The following is a 7,938-nucleotide window of genomic DNA, read 5'->3' as shown; positions in this document are numbered from 1 at the left end:
AGCCACATCAAGAGAAAAACAACAGTAAAGGAACAGGTAATGAAGTTGAAAATAGGGACCGACAAGGAAATGTGCGAGGAACTGAATAAGAAATTCCAGGAGGTTTTCACATTAGAGCAAAGAGAAGTTCCAGAGATGAAAGAAGGAATAGTTAACCAAAACCCACTAGAAGAGTTTGAGATTACCAGTGGGAAAGTGTGGAAACTGTTGCTAGATTTGAATGTGTTAAAGGGTATAGGCCATGATGGAATCTCCCCATGAATACTAAAGGAAGGAGCGGAAGCACTCTGCCTGCCACTCTCCATAGTGTATAACAAATCACTGGCAACAGGGGAACTGCCAAGAATTGGAATGCGGCTAATGTAGTCCCGATATACAAGAAGGGGGATAGACAGGAGCCCAGTGTCCCTAACTTGCATACCATGCAAGCAGATGGAGAAGATTGTGCGATGAAAGCTAGTGGAACATCTGGAGCGAAAGAACTTTGTAATAAACCATCAACACGGGTTCAGGGATGGCAAGTCCTGCCTCACAGGATTAATTGAATTTTACGATCAGGCAAGAATGAGAAGGGTGGGCAGACTGCTTATATTTTAATTGCCAGAAAGCCTCTGATACAGTACCACAAAAGAGGCTTGTGAAAAAGCTGGTGATGCAGGCTGGGGAGAAATGGAAAGTACTCCATTGGATTGGCGAGAAGTCACAAGTGGAGACTCGCAGGGTTCAGTCCTTGGACCTATACTGTTCCTGATGTATGTAAATGATCTCCCAGAGGGTATAGACACGTTTCTCTCAATGTTTACTGATGATGCAAAACTTATGTGGAGGATTGAAACAGAGGATGATAGTAGGAGGCTACAAGATGACCCAGACAGACTGAATGAATGGTCCAACAAACGGCTGCTAAAGTTCAACCCGAGTAAATGCAAAGTAATGCAACTAGGCAGTGGAAACAGGATGCCAGATACAGGATACAGAATGGAAGATAACGTCCTTCATGAAACGGACAGAGAGAAGGATCTAGGAGATGATATCACACCAAACCTGTCTCCTGAAGCCCACATCAAAAGAATAACATCTGCGGCGTATGCGAGGCTGGCTAACATCAGAACTGCCTTCAGGAACCTGTGTAAGGAATCATTCAGAACTTTGTCTACCAGCTATGTAAGACCAATCCTGGAGTATGTAGCCCCAGCATGGAACCCGTACCTTGTCAAGCACAAGGTGGAGCTTGAAAAAAATCAGAGATATGCCACTAGGCTAGTCCCAGAAGTAAGAGGCATGAGTTACGAAGAAAGGCAACGGGAAATGCACCTCACGACACAAGAAGACAGAAGAGTAAGGGGAAGACATGATCACTACCTACAAAATTCTCAGAGGAATTGACAGGGTAGGTAAAAATAAACTGTTTACCACGGGTGGTACGCAAATAAGGGGACACAGGTGGAAACTGAGTACCCAAATGAGCCACAGGGACGTTAGGAAGAACTTTTTCAGTGTCAGAGTAGTTAACAGATGGAATGCATTAGGCAGTGATGTGGTGGAGGCTGACTCCATACACAGTTTCAGATGTAGATATGATAGAGCCCAGTAGGCTCAGGAATCTGTACATCAGTTGATAGACAGTTGAGTCGGGACCAAAGAACCAGAGCTCAACCCCCGCAAGCACAATTAGGTGAGTACGTGTATGTGTGTGTGTGTGTGGGTGGAATAAAAAAGAATTTGTAGAAGTTAGTAACAGATTGAGAGTTGAGAAGCGGGCCAAAAGAGCAGAGCTCAACCCCTGCAAGCACATCTAGGTGAATACAAATGGGTGATTACACGCGCACACACACACAGTTGTGGTTGGTCAGCCGTGGTGGGCAGAAGGGTTTGGGAAGCTTCTCCTCTAGAAAGCGAGTGTCGGAAAGAAATTATGAGAATGATATTGCAATCAAAGCGAAAAAACAACCTAGATTACTACATAGCCATATAAGAAGGAAGATGTCAGTAAATGACCAAGTGACACGACTGAGGAAAACAGAAGGGGCATATAAAGAAAGCGACAAGGAAATCTGCGAGGTACTGAATGCAAGTTTCCATGGAGTGTTCACAACCGAGCCTGAGTGGCTCCCATTGTTAGAAGAGATTACCCTAGATGAAAGACTATCAGATATAGAGGTGACAGCAGAGGAGGTAATGAAACAGTTGGCAACACTGGATGCAACTAAAGCGGTAGGACCAGACAAAGTATCACCGTGGATACTAAAAGAGGCAGTGCCGGCTCTCAGCATGCCTCTGGCAATGATCTTTAATGAGCCACTTATGTTGGGAGAACTGCCCACTTGCTGGAAGGAGGCAAATGTCGTACCGATTTTCAAGAGAGGTGATAGGGAAGAGGCACTTAACTACAGACCCGTATCACTCACAAGCAACCCCTGCAAAATACTAGAAAGAATAATTAGGCTAAGACTTGTTGAGCACCTGGAGAGCATTGGGTTTGTAAACAAGCACCAACATGGGTTCTGCATAAGGAAATCATGCCTAACAAACCTTTTAAAATTCTATGATAAAGTAACAAGAATAAGGCAGGACAGAGAAGGCTGGGCAGACTGCATATTTCTTGACTGCCAAAAGGCCTTTGATACAGTACCGCACATGAGACTGCTATACAAACTTGAGAGGCAGGCAGGAGTAAGCGGAAAGGCCCTAGCATGGGTGAGGAACTACCTAACAGGAAGGAGTCAGAGGGTAATGGTAAGAGGCGAGAAGTTGGACTGGCGAACAGTAACAAGTGGAGTACCTCAAGGATCGGTGCTGGGACCAATCCTCTTTCTAATTTACGTAAATGATATGTTTACAGGAGTGGAATCATACATGTCAATGTTTGCGGATGACACAAAATTAATGAGAAGAGTTGTGACAGATGAGGATTGTAGGATCCACCAAGAGGACTTAAATAGGTTGCAGAGATGGTCAGGGAAATGGCTACTGGAGTTCAACACCAGTAAATGAAACGTTATGGAAATGGGATCAGGTGATAGGCAACCAAAGGGACAGTACACAATGAAGGGGAACTGCCTACCAGTGACGATTCGAGAAAGAGACCTGGGAGTGGATGTGACACCTAATCTAACTCCTGAGGCACATATAAATAGGATAACGACAGCAGCGTACTCTACACCGGCGAAAATTAGAACTACATTCAGAAACCTAAGTGAGGAGGCTTTTAGGGCGCTTGACACTGCCTACGTGAGACCAGTCTTAGAGTATACTGCGCCATCGTGGAGCCCCCACCTGAAGAAACACATAAGGAAACTGGAGAAGGTTCAGAGGTTTGCGAAGAGGCTTGTCCCAAAGTTACGAGGAATGGGATATGAAGAGCGTCTGAAGAAACTGAACCTTACGACACTAGAGAAAAGAAGGGAGAGGGGAGATATGATAGGGACATATAAAATACTCAGGGGAATTGACAAAGTGGAAATAGAAGAAATGTTCACACGTAATAATAACAGAACGAGGGGACATGGGTGGAAACTGGAAACTCATATGAGTCACAGAGATGTTAGGAATTTTTTTTTTAAGTGGAAAAATGGAATGCACTTGGGGAACAGGTTTTGGAAACAAACTCTATTTATACTTTTAAAATTAGGTATGATAAGGAAATAGGACAGGAGTTATTGCTGTAAACAACCGATGGCTGGAAAGGCTGGATCCAAGAGTCAATGCTCGATCCCGCAAGCACAAATAGGTGAGTACACACACACACACACACACACACACACACACACACACACACACACACACACACACACACACACACACACACACACACACACACACACAGCAAAAGAACTGTGCCTACCACTTTCCATAGTGTATAACAAATCACTGGCAACAGGGGAACTGTCAGATATTTGGAAAGCAGCTAACGTAGTCCCGATATACAAGAAAGGGGATAGACAGGAGGCACTGAACTACAGGCCAGTGTCTCTAACCTGCATACCATGCAAGCTGATGGAGAAGATTGTGCGAAGAAAGATAGTGGAGCATCTGGAGCAAACTTTGTAACACAGCATCAACATGGGTTCAGGGATGGCAGGTCCTGCCTCACAGGGTTACTTGAATTCTACGACCAGGCAACAAAAATAAGGCAAGAAAGAGAAGGGTGGGAAGACTGCATATTTTTGGATTGTCAGAAAGCCTTTGATACAGTACCACACAAGAGGCTAGTGAAAAAGCTGGAGATGCAGGCTGGAGTGAAAGGGAAGGTACTCCATTGGATAAAGGAGTACCTAAGCAGCAAGAGACAACGAGTCTGTGTGAGGGGTGAGGTCTCAGATTGGCGAGACGTTACAAGTGGAGTCCCGCAGGGGTCAGTCCTTGGACCTATACTGTTTCTGGTATATGTAAATGATCTCCCAGAGGGTATAGATTCGTTCCTCTCAATGTTTGCCGATGATGCAAAAATTATGAGGAGGATTGAAACAGAGGATGATAGTAGGAGGCTACAAGATGATCAGAACAGCCTTCAGGAACCTGTGTAAGGAATCATTCAGAATCTTGTACACCACATATGTAAGACCAATCCTGGAGTATGTGGCCCCAGCATGGAGCCTGTACCTTGTCATGCACAAGACGAAGCTGGAAAAAGTCCAAAGGTATGCTACTAGACTACTCCCAGAACTAAGAGGCATGAGTTATGAGGAAAGGCTGTGGGAAGTGCACCTTACTACACTGGAAGACAGAAGAGTAAGGAGGGACGTGATCACAACCTACAAAATCCTCAGGGGAATCGACCGGGTTAACAAGGATAAACTATTCAACATTGGCGGGACCCGAACAAGGGGACACAAGTGGAAACTGAGTACCCACATGAGCCACAGGGACGTAAGAAGCAACTTTTTCAGTGTCAGAGTAGTTAACGGATGGAATGCATTAGGCAGTGATGTGGTGGAGGCTGACTCCATACACAGTTTTAAATGTAGATATGATAGAGCCCAGTAGGCTCAGGAATCTGTACACAACTTGATTGACAGTTGAGAGGCGGGACCAAAGAGCCAAAGCTCAAACCCCGCAAACACAAATAGGTGAGTACAGGGAGCCTGGTGGATAGCGTGCAGGACTCGTAATTCTGAGGCGCGGGCTCGATTCCACAACAGGCAGAAACAAATGGACAAAGTTTCTTTCACTCTGAATGCACTTGTTACCTAGCAGTAAATAGGTACCTTGGAGTTAGTCAGCTGTCACGGGCTGCTTCCTGGTGTGTGTGTGTGTGTGTGTGTGTGTGTGTGTGCAGAAAAAAAGTAGTTAGTAAACAGTTGATTGGCAGTTGAGAGTCGGGCCGAAAGAGCAGAGCTCAACCCCCGCAAGCACAACTAGGTGCGTACACACACACACACACACACACACACGTACACAACACTTGCACACAACAAACGCAAACATGCACTCGCACTCAACACACACATTCACACACTTTCTCTCACGTGCCCATACTATCGACATGCACACATACAAAAAAAACGTACACATACTCAAGACACTCTCACACACTTTCTCAAGACATGTACACATACTCAAGACACACACACTTTCTCAAGACATGTACACATACCCAAAACACTCACACACACACACTTTCTCAAGACATGTACACATACTCAAGACACTCACACACATACACTTTCTCAAGACATGTACACATACTCAAGACACTCACACACATACACTTTCTCAAGACATGTACACATACTCAAGACACTCACACACATACACTTTCTCAAGACATGTACACATACTCAAGACACTCACTCACACACACACACAAACACATACACACATACACACACACACACACACACACACACACACATTCTCAAGACACGTACTTGAGAAAGCACTCATGACACAGACACACACAAGTACACAACACATATGAAATAATATTGCCATAGTTCTCGCATGGGAAACAAGCGCAAACATTAGCATCACAACAACCAGTTGACCTTTTAGCACAACTATAAAGCCAAACTCGTTACAAATGCTAACACATGACAATTGTGTAACTAACTTTTGACATCGAGTCATTACTGCACCAATGGACACTTGTCCTGTCATCTACAGAGTTGAATTGAATCATTGTTCACCAATGATGATACCTACTGTGTCTACTAGCTCTCGCCAGTTCACGCTTCTACTCTATCTATCCACTATACTTGTGTGAACGAGTTAGAATACATCAATATTTTAGTCTTATATTACTGAACAAAATCTCTATTCGGAACAATAGCAGGCTTCCAGATAGCACCTTTGCCCCTCATTTTAAATCCTTGAACATTCTAAATATAGTATGCTACATTTGTTCTCAAGTTTACTTTGTAACTTTAAATGCTTAAAGTGTATTTTCAGTTCAATCTCCAAAGATTTTTTTAGGGCTGCAACTGACCCATCAGACCCCTCCCGAGAACCAAGTGTTTTGATTAAGGTGTTCGTTGAAGACGGATGAAAACATGCTGGAATGTCGAACACATAGAGGGATCTATATTCTGTACCAGCCTTTCAACTATGGAATAAAATGCTGCACTGCCGTTAACTATTAAAATAAAATCACTTACCTAATTGATATAATGTAGTCATTCAGAATGATGATTCTATCTAACATATTTGCCAGTTAGCTTTCACCCCAAATAAACTAATCATATTTTGTAAGTACTTTTAACAACATCATGGATAAATACAATGAGAGATTTGTTTATCTTCTCAGTGTAAATACACTAGAAATTTACCCTAATTTTGGACTATGTCTAGAATTAGAGTATACTTGCTGATTGATCAGTAAGCTATTGTTCTGACCATAATGGCCCTCCATAATAACCCTGACCTTTCAACTCATATCCTTACTTTATAATGACCTTCTCTACCACTCTTTTCTTACAAGACGCGATAATGATCCAGGACGGACAGAATCGTCGAAACTTCTTTTATTTTCAGATGAGGTGTTGGGTGTCTAATTTTTAGCATGTTATTTTGATTTTCTCTAAGAATAACCGTCCAGAGAAAATTAGCCCTTAGCCCCTGCACCAAACCAACCTAACTATCATAGTTTTCCGTAAAAACTGCCCATATACTAACAATTCGCGCCTCTCAGACTAACTTTTGCCATTACACCCAAATATACATATCTTAAAATCTATGTGGTTAAGTTTTATTCGTATACTATATATTTATATATAACAATAAAATTAATTATTTAAAGCTACATGTTTATAGGATTTACACGAAACGATATGCATATTTAGAAGTGTCATAACAGGCTTATAACCACTAATTACAAAAGATAAATAATGTGAATGCATTAAAAAAATCCAATATTATTATTTACATTGCTAGCTTACAAGCTGATAAATATCTAATATCCGAACTAACTAGCGAGGTCAAACCCCTCGTCTACCTCTACTGTACAACTGTGTATGGCCAAAATATCTACTGCCTGTACATGCATTATATATACTACTTTAAATCATCTACTACCTGCCTGTAATGTGTTATCGTTCATAAATCAAACATCTTTTTTTTTTTATCTTTACGATAAATACATGCGAATAAATGCAATAAAACAAAAACAAACAGAACACAAACAAATTACAAAAGCACAAAACACAGAAATACAAATACACTAATTACCGGTCTGAAGGGCCGACAACAAAAACAAAACAATGAGCATAAACAGAATGCAACACAGTACAAAATTAACAACAATATAATACAGGAGAGTAATGTAAGCGTGACATGTAAGCATGCGTACAAGGATAATAACACGAGAATAAACAAAAAATACAAAGTACACAAAATCACAAAAATACAAAAGTACAAACATACAAATTACAGGCCTGAAGGGCCGACAACAAAAACAATAAGCACAACAGTACAAGTACAAAGAACCTAAACCCGCGCCCA

The sequence above is a fragment of the Procambarus clarkii genome, chromosome 64 (assembly GCF_040958095.1).
Source record: "Procambarus clarkii isolate CNS0578487 chromosome 64, FALCON_Pclarkii_2.0, whole genome shotgun sequence".
Taxonomy (NCBI): Eukaryota; Metazoa; Arthropoda; class Malacostraca; order Decapoda; family Cambaridae; genus Procambarus; species Procambarus clarkii.
This window is presented reverse-complemented; position numbering follows the sequence as displayed.